Below are 13,077 nucleotides of genomic sequence, written 5' to 3'. Positions count from 1 at the left end.
TGAAAACACCATTCTCACCGTTGAACGTGGTGGTGCAGCATCATGCTGTGGGCATACTTTTCTTCAGGAGGGCCAAAGAAGCTGGTTAGAGTTGATGGGAAGATGGATGCCGCTACAGTACAGACCAAAAGTTTGGACACACCTTCTCATTTAAAGATTTTTCTGTATTTTCATGACTATGAAAATTGTACATTCACACTGAAGGCATCAAAACTATGAATTAACACATGTGGAATTATATACTTAACAAAAAAGTGTGAAACGACTGAAAATATGTCTTATATTCTAGGTTCTTCAACGTAGCCACCTTTTGCTTTGATGACTGCTTTGCACAATCTTGGCATTCTCTTGATGAGCTTCAAGAGGTAGTCACCGGAAATGGTCTTCCAATAATCTTGAAGGAGTTCCCAGAGATGCTTAGCACTTGTTGGCCCTTTTGCCTTCACTCTGCGGTCCAGCTCACCCCAAACCATCTCGATTGGTTCTGGTCTGGTGACTGTGGAGGCCAGGTCATCTGGCGTAGCACCCCATCACTCTCCTTCTTGGTCAAATAGCCCTTAAACATCCTGGAGGTGTGTTTGGGGTCATTGTCCTGTTGAAAAATAAATGATAGTCCAACTAAACGCAAACCGGATGGAATACCATGCCGCTGCAAGATGCTGTGGTAGCCATGCTGGTTCAGTATGCCTTCAATTTTGAATAAATCCCCAACAGTGTCACCAGCAAAGCACCCCCACACCATCACACCTCCTCCTCCATGCTTCACGGTGGGAACCAGGCATGTAGAGTCCATCCTTTCACCTTTTCTGCGTCGCACAAAGACACGGTGGTTGGAACCAAAGATCTCAAATTTGGACTCATCAGACCAAAGCACAGATTTCCACTGGTCTAATGTCCATCTTTGTGTTCTTTAGCCCAAACAAGTCTCTTCTGCCTGTTGTCTGTCCTTAGCAGTGGTTTCCTAGCAGCTATTTTACCATGAAGGCCTGCTGCACAAAGTCTCCTCTTAACTGTTGTTGAAGAGATGTGTCTGCTGCTAGAACTCTGTGTGGCATTGACCTGGCATTGAACCGCTTTAGCGCCAATCCCCATAGCGTAGCGCCTGTATCAAAGACAGGGCTACTGCTGTTCCCATGGACGCAAGTCTCCCTGCGGTTCTTGGAGATTGTGTGTACCGTCTTACCCTTCCGTGTGCGTTAACATGAAGGGCTAAGATATTTGTTAGGTGCGTCGCCGGTCGCTCTCTCCTCCGTGCAGTAAACGGAGATAGAGCGTTCCGCTATACCCTGTCCGGTGTGTAGTTAACACGGAAGGGTTTATCTTTTAGTTGTCGTTTGCCTTTCCACCCGGGAAGTGTTCAGCAGCAGTCCTCTAGGCTGCATCGCGGACCCCGGGGGGTCGGTTGCGTTCCATTAAATAAAGTTGTCTGCAACCGCTCCCCCTAACACCCCCATACTGCAGACATGGTCTCCCATCCAGGTCCCCCATACTGTAGACATGGTCTCTCATCCAGGTCCCCCATACTGCAGACATGGTCTCCCATCCTACAGACATGGTCCCCCATACTGCAGACATGGTCTCCCATCCAGGTCCCCCATACTGAAGACATGGTCTCCCATCCAGGTCCCCCATATTGCAGACATGGTCTCCCATCCAGGTCCCCCATATTGCAGACATGGTCTCCCATCCAGATCCCCTATATTGCAGACATGGTCTCCCATTCAGGTTCCCCATATTGCAGACATGGTCTCCCATCCAGGTTCCCCATATTGCAGACATGGTCTCCCATCCAGGTCCCCCATATTGCAGACATGGTCCCCCATATTACAAACATGGTCCCCCATATTGCAGACATGGTCCCCCATCCAGGTCCCCCATATTGCAGACATGGTCCCCCATATTGCAGACATGGTCCCCCCATCCTTGTCCCCCATATTGCAGACATGGTCCCCCATATTGCAGACATGGTCTCCCATCCAGGTCCCCCATACTGTAGACATGGTCTCCCATACTGCAGACATGGTCTCCCATCCAGGTCCCCCATATTGCAGACATGGTCTCACATCCAGGTCCCCCATATTACAGACATGGTCCCCCATCCAGGTCCCCCATATTACAGACATGGTCCCCCATCCTGGTCCTTATCTTGCAGACATGTCCCCCATCCAGGTTCCCGCCATACTGCGCACAGGGTCCCCGTCCCCCCATACTGCGGTCAGGGTCCCTGTCCCCCCATACTGCGGTCAGGATCCCTGTCCCCCCATACTGCGGTCAGAGTCCCCAACCTCCCATACTGCGGTCAGGGTCCTCGTCCCCCCAAAACTGCGGTCAGGGTTCCCGTCCCCCCATACTGCGCACAGTGCCCCCCTGTGCTGTATTTCACATGATAGAAAAAAAAAAAAAAAAAAAAAAAGATTCTCACCTGTCCTCCGTTCCCTCGGCGTCCTTTCTGCACCTGTGGACCGCAGGCAGAGACCCCGTAACGATCGCGGCTCTCTCCAGCATCCGCCGACATCAGCGCTGTAGTCCAGTGTATTGCCGCGCAGAGACCGGCTCTCTGCACAGCAATACCAGTGTCAGCCGCCGGCCTATCAGAGGCCAGCAGCTGACATCTGCGCATGACAGTGACGTCATATGCCGCTGCGCTGGGACACAGACGTCAGCTGCTGGCCTCTGATAGGCCGGCGGCTGACACTGGTATTGCTGTGCAGAGAGCCGGTCTCTGCGCAGCAATACACTGGACTACAGCGCTGATGTCGGCGGCGGCTGGAGAGAGCCGCGATCGTTACGGGGTCTGTGCCTGCGGGCCGCAAGAAGCAGCCGGAGGAGCCGCTTGTTTGAGACCCCTGGTTTAGAGCAAAGCATATTCATGTGTTTGAATAGCCCAGTCAAAGCCCAGACTTAATCCCAATGAGAATCTGAGGCAAGACTTGAAAATTGCTGTTCATATGCTTTCCATCCAATCTCACAGTGCTAGAGCTAGTTTGCAAAGAATAATAGGCAACAATTCCTGCTTCTTGATGTGCAAAGCTGGTAGAGACTTGTCCCAAAAGACGTGCAGCAGTTAATGCAGTGACAGGTGGTGCTACAAAGTATTGACTCGGGAGGATGGGGGTGCTGAATACAAATGCACGTCACAATTTTTCAGATCTGTGCTTTGTAAGATATTTGGTAAACCATATATAATTTCCCTCATACTTGATAAGTACTTGCTACTTTGTGTTGGTATCATATAAAATCCCAGTAAAGTACATTTAACTTTGTGTGTGTAGTGATGTTACAAAATGTGGAAAAGTTCACTGGATATGAATACTTTTCCAAGGCACTGCATATTTACATAATTGATTATTGAATAAAAATCTATACTGTAAACTGCAAACGTGTAAATAAAATATTTTAATATATTAATGCACAATTCATTATATTCATCTAACCACATTTATTTTAACTTTTCTATTTTATATATACTGTCTGTCTTGTGACATAAAATTACTAATGAACAGTATACTACTCCTCTTCAAAGAAATTTTCCTGAAAAGTGACAATAATAATAATAATAACAACATTGTACAATATTGCTTTTCGGCTGAAACCAGCGCTCTGTGGTTTCTAAGGGAAATAGTTTTTGTTGTATAGAAATAATATAATTATTTTCTTGCCTGATTAAATAAAATCATGTGGGAAAGGAAAAGCATAGAGGGGGGGAATAATAGTCCATTATTTGGGATTATAACCCAAATACATTTTCTGTGATAATGGATTAGCCTACTTATCTCTGTTATAGCAAGGTACAATCATAGGTTTTATTAATGGTTTTGTAAAAAGTTAAATTTCAGCAGATCTGGTGTGATGGAATGTACTTCCACTATCAAGAGTACCAAGCATTAGTTAGAGGAGGAGGTAAAGGAACAAATACTATCATCCCAAGGGAGGAGAGAGAATTTAGAGGGAAGTTGAATAGGAAAAGGCAGGGCTTTATTAGCTATTAGGAAATGTATCTATATCGACCCACAGAACTTTTAATAGTATTAGCCTTGTTAAGACAGTGATACTTTAAATAGCTGTAGCGACTGGCGATCATATTGTGCCTCCAGTCAGTCCGTGTTTACAGACCTTTACTATAGACGTTTTAATGATGAAATAATCAGGACATCTTTGTAGAAATGTTGGTGAGTTGTTACTGATAGAGGCAAAACTAATTTCCTACTTCTTATATATTGCATTGAAAAAATAGCCCAAGTTAGTTAAATCTCAAATGAAAGGTACAAATTTAATAAAAAATTGTGAAAAATATTTTTAAACAGTCAAAAAAACTTTAGCAAGACTAGAAACAATGGAATAGTTGAACATGTAGTAGGCGCTCCACATTTGTGTTATGATTGTGGCTTATGTTTTGATATTAGAAGACTGTGCAAGTTTGTTTGTTTTTATTTTGCTCAATTGTATGAAATAAAATAGAACAAAAAATGGAGGAACAATGTGAATACAGGTTCTATGAAGAAAAATTAGTTTCTACAGTTACAGCACACAAGAAGCTCTATGTACCCTCTGGGCTGCCATTTTTATCTAAAAAAAGAGTGGGCCCCAAACTGATAATTTTTTTAACCCCTTCATGACATTAGATGTTTCCATATGTCCAGGTTGGTCGACCTTGGACGTATGGATTTGTATCTCGCTAAATGCTACGATCGCAAGCTATCACTACCATGACTATATCCGAGTCCCTAGACCTAGCAAACTTGTTAGATTATGCTCAGCGCATGATCTAACAAATTTATGTCAAAGAAGACTGTCACTTCTAATGCATCGCAATGTTGGTGCATTGCAATGCATTAGAACTGCGAACAGACTGGAGAAAGTGAAAGTCCTATAGAGAGACTAAGTAAAACAGTAAAAAAAAAAGTTTAAAAAAATATAGGTCTGTCCCACTAGTTAAACCCTTCAGTGAGCTCCGTAAAAAAATAAAATTAAAACTGAGGCTAAAAATGTTGCTTTTTCATGAACAAAAAGTGGAATAAAACGCGATCAAAAAGACGAATGTAAATAAAATTGGTACTGCTGAGAACTTTATCTTGTCCCGCAAAAAACAAGCTACCATTCAGCTCCATCATCCGAAAAATAAAAGAAGTTATAGTTCTCAGAATACAATGCAAAAATAATTATTTTTTTGATAAAATAGTTTTTATTGCGTAAATGTGCCAAAACACACAAAAAAACAATATAAATGTGGTATCTCTGTAACCATACTGACCTGAAGAATACAGCTGCCTTATCAATTTTACCACACGTGGAACAGCATAAACCCACCCTCCCCCAAAAAAACAATTCCTGAATTGTTGGTTTTTGTTCATTCTACCTTTCAAAAATAAGAAAAGAAAGCGATCAAAAAATGTCACGTGCTCAAAAATGGTACCAATAAAAACGTCAACTTGTCCTGCAAAAAACAAGCCTTCACATGACTCTGTCAGCAGAAATATGGAAAAATTGTAGCTCACCAAATATGGCGGTGCAAAAACTAGTTTTTGCAAAAAAAGCGCCTTTTAGTGTGTGACAGCAGCCAAAAATAAAAAGCGGATGTATTGCTGTAATTGCACCGACCCGAAGAATAAAGTCGTCTAATCACTTATACCGAAGAACGGCGTAAAAAATAAATAAAACCAATTCTTCACCTTCTGTTGATTTGTTCATTCTGTCTCCCATAGATTGCAGTAAGGCTCAGCTCACATTTATCTTTTGCTCTACGCTGAGTGATTACACCGGGGTTTCCATGCAAATCTCTGAAATACGTGATTCTGATGGCAGAAGATTCCCTATTATGAGGCCGATGTGGACGCCGTCTGACCTGTGATTCGGCGATGTCTGTCTTTTTAGGCGTGCATAAATGAATTTACATTTTTTTGAGTATTAATAAAATTTATTTGCTTTTATTGGAGCTGGAAACCCTACTTTTTTTCAATAACAATAGTGGCATGCATATAGTTAAACAATTGTCAAGTGCCTAATTTCACAACTGGTTAGCAGGGTGCTGATGGGTTAGGCCCTCCTGTTTGCCATCTTTGAGGTCCTATGAAAACCTCCCATAGGCATGATTTTATAGGAGATCATTAAATTTATAATAGCCTGGAATATAGTATTGCAGTACATTTTACCTGCAATCAAGCGATCTCAAGATCAAGATTAAAATATTTGTTTAAATTGTAAAAAAAGTAATAACAAAAGTAAAAATAATAAAAAACATTTGAATTTTAAATCACCTTAAAAATAATTAATATTTTAATTATATTAATAATTACCATATTTGGTATTGTCACATCATTTAAAGTCCAAAATATGAAAATATAATATTTTTTCTTCCCACAACATGAGTGCGAAAAATTTTCACATTAAAAAACGTATAATTGCTGTTTTCAGTCACTTCACCTCCCTCTTCCCCCAAAAAAACAGAATAAAAAGGATCAAAATGTTGTATGTAGCACAATATACAGTAGTACAAATAAAATCTACAGTTGGCTCAGCAAAAAAAAAGTAAAATATTTTTAAAATAAACATTTTATGTATTTTTCTCATTTATATAGCACCATTAATTCCATTTACATTCATTATAATCACTGTCCCCATTGGGGCTCACGGTCTAAATTCCCTATCAGTATGGCTTTGGATTGTGGGAGAAAACCAGAGGAAACCCACCCAAACCAAACTCCTTGCACACATTGTCCTTTATGGGATTTGAACCTAGAACCCCAGCTCTGCAAGGCTATGTTGCTAACCACTGAGCCAACATAAACTTAGCATCACTATAATTGTACAGACCTGTACAACAAAGATACCAGCAGCAATGGCTGATTTTTTTCACTACTTCTCCCTCATAGAATGTAGTTTCTTGTTTTTCAGCTCATTATATATCACATTAAATAGTGGTATTCTGACATTCAAAACAACTCATTCAGTAGAGAACTAACATTCTTACAGCTATTTCAATGGAAAAAATAAAAATATGGCTCTTAAAAGAGTCAGATATCAGGCTCCCTATAATTCCTTAAAATGAAGGCTAGTTTTCTATTTTTTTCTCTCTTTTCTTACTTTGTCCTCATCTTTTAGGCTATGTGCCCACGATGCAGAAATGAAGCAGAAAATTTCTGCATGTCCCTTGCCAGAAAATCGCGTGCGTTTTTTGGTCGCGTTTTTGACGCGTTTTTGTATGCGGTTTTTACATGCGTTTTTGTAAGCTTATTTCATGCGTTTTTGAGCACAAATAAAGTTATTGAAAAAAAAAGAAAAAGAGGGAAATCCTGATGTCATTTCCTAGTTCAACCCCTCGTCACCATTTTGTTTTTTGCAAAAGACAGTATGCCACAGGAATTGCAGCCCCTGCGGGTCAGCAGACCATGCCTAAACCTTCTGCTAATGACTTGCTTAAATCTCCTGCACTACAACGTTGAGCAGGTAATATAAACTAAGTTTTTTTGGGGTACATTATTTTTATGTAGTGTGTGTACTAACCTATTATTGTTCTATAGGAGCGTTTAAGGAGGAGAAGACGACCAAAAAAAATTTGGGTGCACCCTATCTTGCAGGAGCGGACGGATAAGGGCCACTTTAATGTTCTCTACCAGGATTTAGGCTGTGTGCCCACGTAGCGTTTTACAAGCGTTTATGCTGCGGAATTTCCGCAGCATAAACGCTCCAAAAACGCTTGGTAATCCGCCCCTCATGGTCCTCAATGAGAAGCCGCACTGTCAATGCCCACGCTGCGGTTTTTTCCGCTGCGTTTATGCTCCGCGGAAAAATCCGCAGCATGTCATTTAATTTTGCGGAAGCGCGGCGTAATCGCCGCCATTGACTTGCATTGGGCCGCTTCAAATCCGCAAATATGTAAAAATAATTGCGGAAGTGAAGCGCATTTGCTGCGGTCTTGTACCTCAAAACCGCAGCAAATAGGAAGTGAAGTCACAATTGGGCGTTCCATCCATCCATCCCATGAGCATCCCATAATCCAGGAAGACGAGAATCCCATAATATTCCCATCTCTCAGGATCATGGCTGCTAACGTGGGATGGTACAAGCGGATGAATGTCAACGTGGGATTCATGATTAGTGTGGTAAGTGTCTGTATGTGTCTGTGTGGTGTGTATGTGGTCTGTATGTGTCTGTGTGGTGTGTATGTGGGGTCTGTATGGGGTCTGTGTGGGGTCTGTGTCAGCAGGCAGACATAGGCCGATGTGACACTACTACTCCCATCGGCCTATGTCTGTCCCCCGTCCACTCATGCCAGCAGGATCAGCTCGATGGGAGCAGTAGTTCCCATCAGACTGATCCTGCTGTAAAATGTGCCCCAAAATTAAATTTAATAGCCCCCATATGTGCCTCCATATATTATTGACCCTATCCCCCCCCCTATTTTTTTTTTTTTTTTTGGGGGGGTGCTATCATTATTAAAGTTTTTTGTTTATTGGCCCCAATAATATGTAATCTACTGCCCCCTTTTTTTTCATTGGTGGCCAGTGGTTACCTAAAAAAAAGTTCATACATTACCTGTCCCCGCCGATCGCCACCTAAAATAAAGTAAAAAATAAAAAACTACACCTATACTCACCTAGACACCTAATTCCCCGAAGCCACCGATCTCCTGTAATAAAATATAAAATAATAAACCACAACCTTATCCTTACCCCTCCGTAGCAGTCCACGAGTGTCCCACAATGATCTCCAGCTCAGAGCAGCCACACAGAATGTGACCGCTCTGAACCGCTGCCGCCGCTAGAATGAACGGGTTCGCCGGAGTTCAGGCAGCGCTGCTCCGGTTAGCTGCTTTACGGCCCCGCTGTATCGTGAGAAATTCCCACGGTACAGCAGTGCTGTAAAGGAGGTCACCGGAGCAGCGCTGACTGAATGCACTCCGGTGACCTCAGTCAGGGGCTCATGCTGCTGGGAGCGGACGTGTTCCTGGCAGTGTGAGCTTACAGCAGCCATGCACAGCTGTCACCATCTCCAGATGTGACAGCTGTGCATGGCAGATCAGCACAGGAACGTGGACAGGTAACTATTTTTTTTTTTTTAGTAAAATTATAATTAAATAAAATTGTGTTTTATTTCAAATAAAATATTTTTTTCTGGGTGTTTGTCTTTTTTATTTTTAACACTTTGTCGGTTAGTAATGGGGGTGTCTTATAGACTCCCATCATTACTAACCTGGGCTTCATGTCAGCTGGCGCTGACATGAACCCCACCACTATTACCCCCTGCCACCGCACCAGAGCAGCATGGAAGAGCGAGGCTAAGTGCCAGATTTGGCGCACAAATATGATGCGCCAAATCTGGGGCAGCTGAGGGCTGATATTATAGCCTGGGAGGGGGCCTATAACCATGGCCCCTTTCTAGGCTATTAATATCAGGTTGCAGCTGTCCGCCTAGCCTTTGCTGGCTACAATTTATAGGGGGACCCCATGTCATTTTTTTTGTGGGGGTCTTATATAGTAGCCAGAAAAGGCAAAGTGGCTAGCCTTTGCTGGCTACAATTTATAGGGGGACCCCATGTCACTTTTTGGGGGGGGGGTCTTCATATATAGTAGCCAGAAAAGGCAAAGTGGCTAGCCTTTGCTGGCTACAATTTATAGGGGGACCCCATGTCACTTTTTTTGGGGGGGGTCTTCATATATAGTAGCCAGAAAAGGCAAAGTGGCTAGCCTTTGCTGGCTACAATTTATAGAGGGACCCCATGTCACTTTTTTTGGGGGGGGGGGGCTTCCTATATAGTAGCCAGTAAAGGCAAAGCGGCTAGCCTTTGCTGGCTACAATTTATAGGGGGACCCCATGTCACTTTTTTTGGGGGGGTCTTCATATATAGTAGCCAGAAAAGGCAAAGTGGCTAGCCTTTGCTGGCTACAATTTATAGGGGGACCCCATGTCACTTTTTTTGGGGGGGGGGTCTTCATATATAGTAGCCAGAAAAGGCAAAGTGGCTAGCCTTTGCTGGCTACAATTTATAGGGGGACCCCATGTCACTTTTTTTGGGGGGGGGGTCTTCATATATAGTAGCCAGAAAAGGCAAAGTGGCTAGCCTTTGCTGGCTACAATTTATAGGGGGACCCCATGTCACTTTTTTTGGGGGGGGTCTTCATATATAGTAGCCAGAAAAGGCAAAGTGGCTAGCCTTTGCTGGCTACAATTTATAGGGGGACCCCATGTCACTTTTTTTTTGGGGGGGGGTCTTCATATATAGTAGCCAGAAAAGGCAAAGTGGCAAGCCTTTGCTGGCTACAATTTATAGGGGGACCCCATGTCACTTTTTTTGGGGGGGATCTTCATATATAGTAGCCAGAAAAGGCAAAGTGGCTAGCCTTTGCTGGCTACAATTTATAGGGGGACCCCATGTCACTTTTTTTGGGGGGGTCTTCATATATAGTAGCCAGAAAAGGCAAAGTGGCTAGCCTTTGCTGGCTACAATTTATAGGGGGACCCCATGTCACTTTTTTTTGGGGGGGTCTTCCTATATAGTAGCCAGAAAAGGCAAAGTGGCTAGCCTTTGCTGGCTACAATTTATAGGGGGACCCCATGTCACTTTTTTTGGGGGGGGGGCTTCCTATATAGTAGCCAGTAAAGGCTAAGCTAACTGCTGCGGCCTGGTATTAATAGCAAAGGAAGGGTCCATGGTTATTGGCTACTTCACAGACTATAACATCAGCCAACAACCGTCTGCTTTCCCTTTGCTAGTTATTAAAACTATGCGTGAGCCCACTTATTTTTTTTGGTTAAAAGATTTTATTAAAGTGAAAGATTATTGTACAGTGTATGTAGGTTCATTCACTGAAAGCTCCTGCATACGCTGTAAGGTTGATTTCTCACGTCCACATATCCACGTTAGTACAGATAAGTGTGACCGAGCATGCTTTGCAATGGGTCTGTGTGTGGGTCTCCGCTGTGTGTGGAAAATGGCATCAACACTCGTCCCGGAGATTGACGTGTGAAAGAACCGTACAATATAGGTGAGGGGTTAGTGTTGGTGTGTGTGCGTACATATCTCCATATGTTTATTTAATTATTTTTTTGGGGTTAATCTTTTATTTCTCCATTTTGTTTTTAAAATAATATTCACACACGTTATTATTCACTGTAGATTGAAAAATATCCCGAAATATGGGACCGAGCTAGTCCTGATTACAAAGACAAGCAGAAGAAAAAAGACGCCTGGGCCTCTGTGTTGAGCCAAATGTATCCCCAGTGGGTGAATGTGGAACGTGATGCCCAAGAGGAAATTAGTAAGTTTTGATTTTTACATTTATTTTTATATCTATTTATAATTGCACTTTTTGGTGTTAAAGCAGTTCATAAATTGTTTTGGTTTTGTCATTGCAGTGTATGATATTAAAAATCGGTGGAGATCGGTCACCGACCAGCTGGTGAAGTATCACCAGTCGGTGCAAAGTGGCTCATCACCCAAAAAAAGAAAATTTCCTTTTGCGGACGAGCTGGCCTTCATACTAACCAGTAGGAGTTTGCGGAGGTAAATTCCCAAAACATATTAATTGAAATGTTTCCAAAAATGTTGTATTTACATTGGGATTTACCTTTTATTATATACAGAACTGAAGGAAACATCATGGCCCCAACAGCAGAAGAGGATACAAACACAGAGCAAGCAGAGGAGGAATCCGAGGACTTTTTCCAGCTTTCCTCACCGGATCCATCTGCTTCGGCATCTTCAGCATCTGGTTGTCCCTCACATTCTTTGTCCAATCCAGCGGACATCGGGACGGGTTTGGTGACTGATTCTCCTGCTCCTGCTCCAAGTGACGCTGGAAGCTCTGCTGGTGATGTGTTGAGGCCCACTGGGAGGGGGTCTGGTTCTGCTCATCTCGTGGCATCGAGAAGGGCGGGCAAAAAAAAGGCCAAAAGCCACGGGGGTGGGACTATTGTGCTTGAAGCACTCACAAATCGAACCCTCAGCCTTGTGGAAAGGGCATCCCAGGAAGATGCCATCGATAAATTTTGCTCAGCCCAAGCTGCCCGCATCAGATCTCTGCCACGAGATAGGCAGAACATGTACATGACTGCAGCAGGCGCTATGGTCATGGCAATTGAAGAGGCAGCAGTTATGCCCTCGCCCCCAGCCGTAGTATGCGGAATATTTAATTGTTTCAAACCCAGTGTGCCTCCACCACGACCAGCAGCTGCAACCCAGCGTTTTGGGCAGGTTGCTGCAGCATACCGTCCAGAAGATATGCAACCAAGTTATGGTCGCCAAATGGCTCATGGTGCATCATCATTTGTCAGAGGACCATCCCCCAACTCTACTTTTTCTCAAGAAATGTTTCCTGGGTACAGCTTTGAAGAAGACCTTCAAAACATGTAGTTAAATAATTTTACCTCTCCCTGTCAGCATTTTTGGACCCTAGCAAATACAGACAGCACCTGTAGGTCGATAGATACACAATGTTTTAGAGAATCAGACAATTAACAAAGACCTTTTCTTATGGTCACCTATACCAGGCTTCAGGCGTAGGGGACTGTAAGAAAAGGTGTTTCTTTTTATATAATTAAACAACCTACAGGTGCTGCCCGTATTTTAGGGCCCAAAACTGATTACAGGACAGGTGTGCTGTACACAGTGTGTAATTTCTTCCCAAGTTATGGGCAATGTTTGTCCGATTAAATTTTATAGAAGTTTGTTGTTTTTTGTTTTTACAAAGTTTTTTACAGTTATTCTATATTACGTATTAAAAAAATTATTTAAACTATCTGTTAATTTTTCTTTTCAAGTGTATATGTGGTTGGATTGGGTTGTAATGAAAAAGTGTTCCCCTGATCTGCGCTCACCATAGCGCAGGTCAGAGGAACTCTACATTTTTTAAATTTGTTCAAACTAATCTACGTATGTGGTCGGCTGTATACAGTCGTTTTTAAATTAGAAATATACTTTGATATTTTGGACCACAACTATTTTTTGGATGAATACTACTCTCAACACTGTTATTTGCTAGTTCTGTTCTTAGCGCAAGCAAATAACAATGGTGAGGGTTGACTTTAGCAGACAGTACTTGTGAAGAGCGCTCTAGGTAGTAATGCCAATTTACAGGCTCT

The 13,077-nt window shown here is 42.8% G+C and overlaps 1 protein-coding gene across 1 annotated transcript in view; it reads left to right on the top strand.

The window, feature by feature from the left end:
* The window catches only part of KISS1R (KISS1 receptor), a 431,843-nt gene that overhangs the window by 41,875 nt on the left and 376,891 nt on the right, over positions 1 to 13,077 (top strand).

Source organism: Phyllobates terribilis, unplaced genomic scaffold, assembly GCF_046119375.1.
Source record: "Phyllobates terribilis strain yellow unplaced genomic scaffold, ASM4611937v1 Scaffold_1__5_contigs__length_1240528914, whole genome shotgun sequence".
Taxonomy (NCBI): Eukaryota; Metazoa; Chordata; class Amphibia; order Anura; family Dendrobatidae; genus Phyllobates; species Phyllobates terribilis.
Note: the sequence above shows the minus strand (reverse complement) of the source record. Positions and strands in the feature narration are given on the sequence as shown.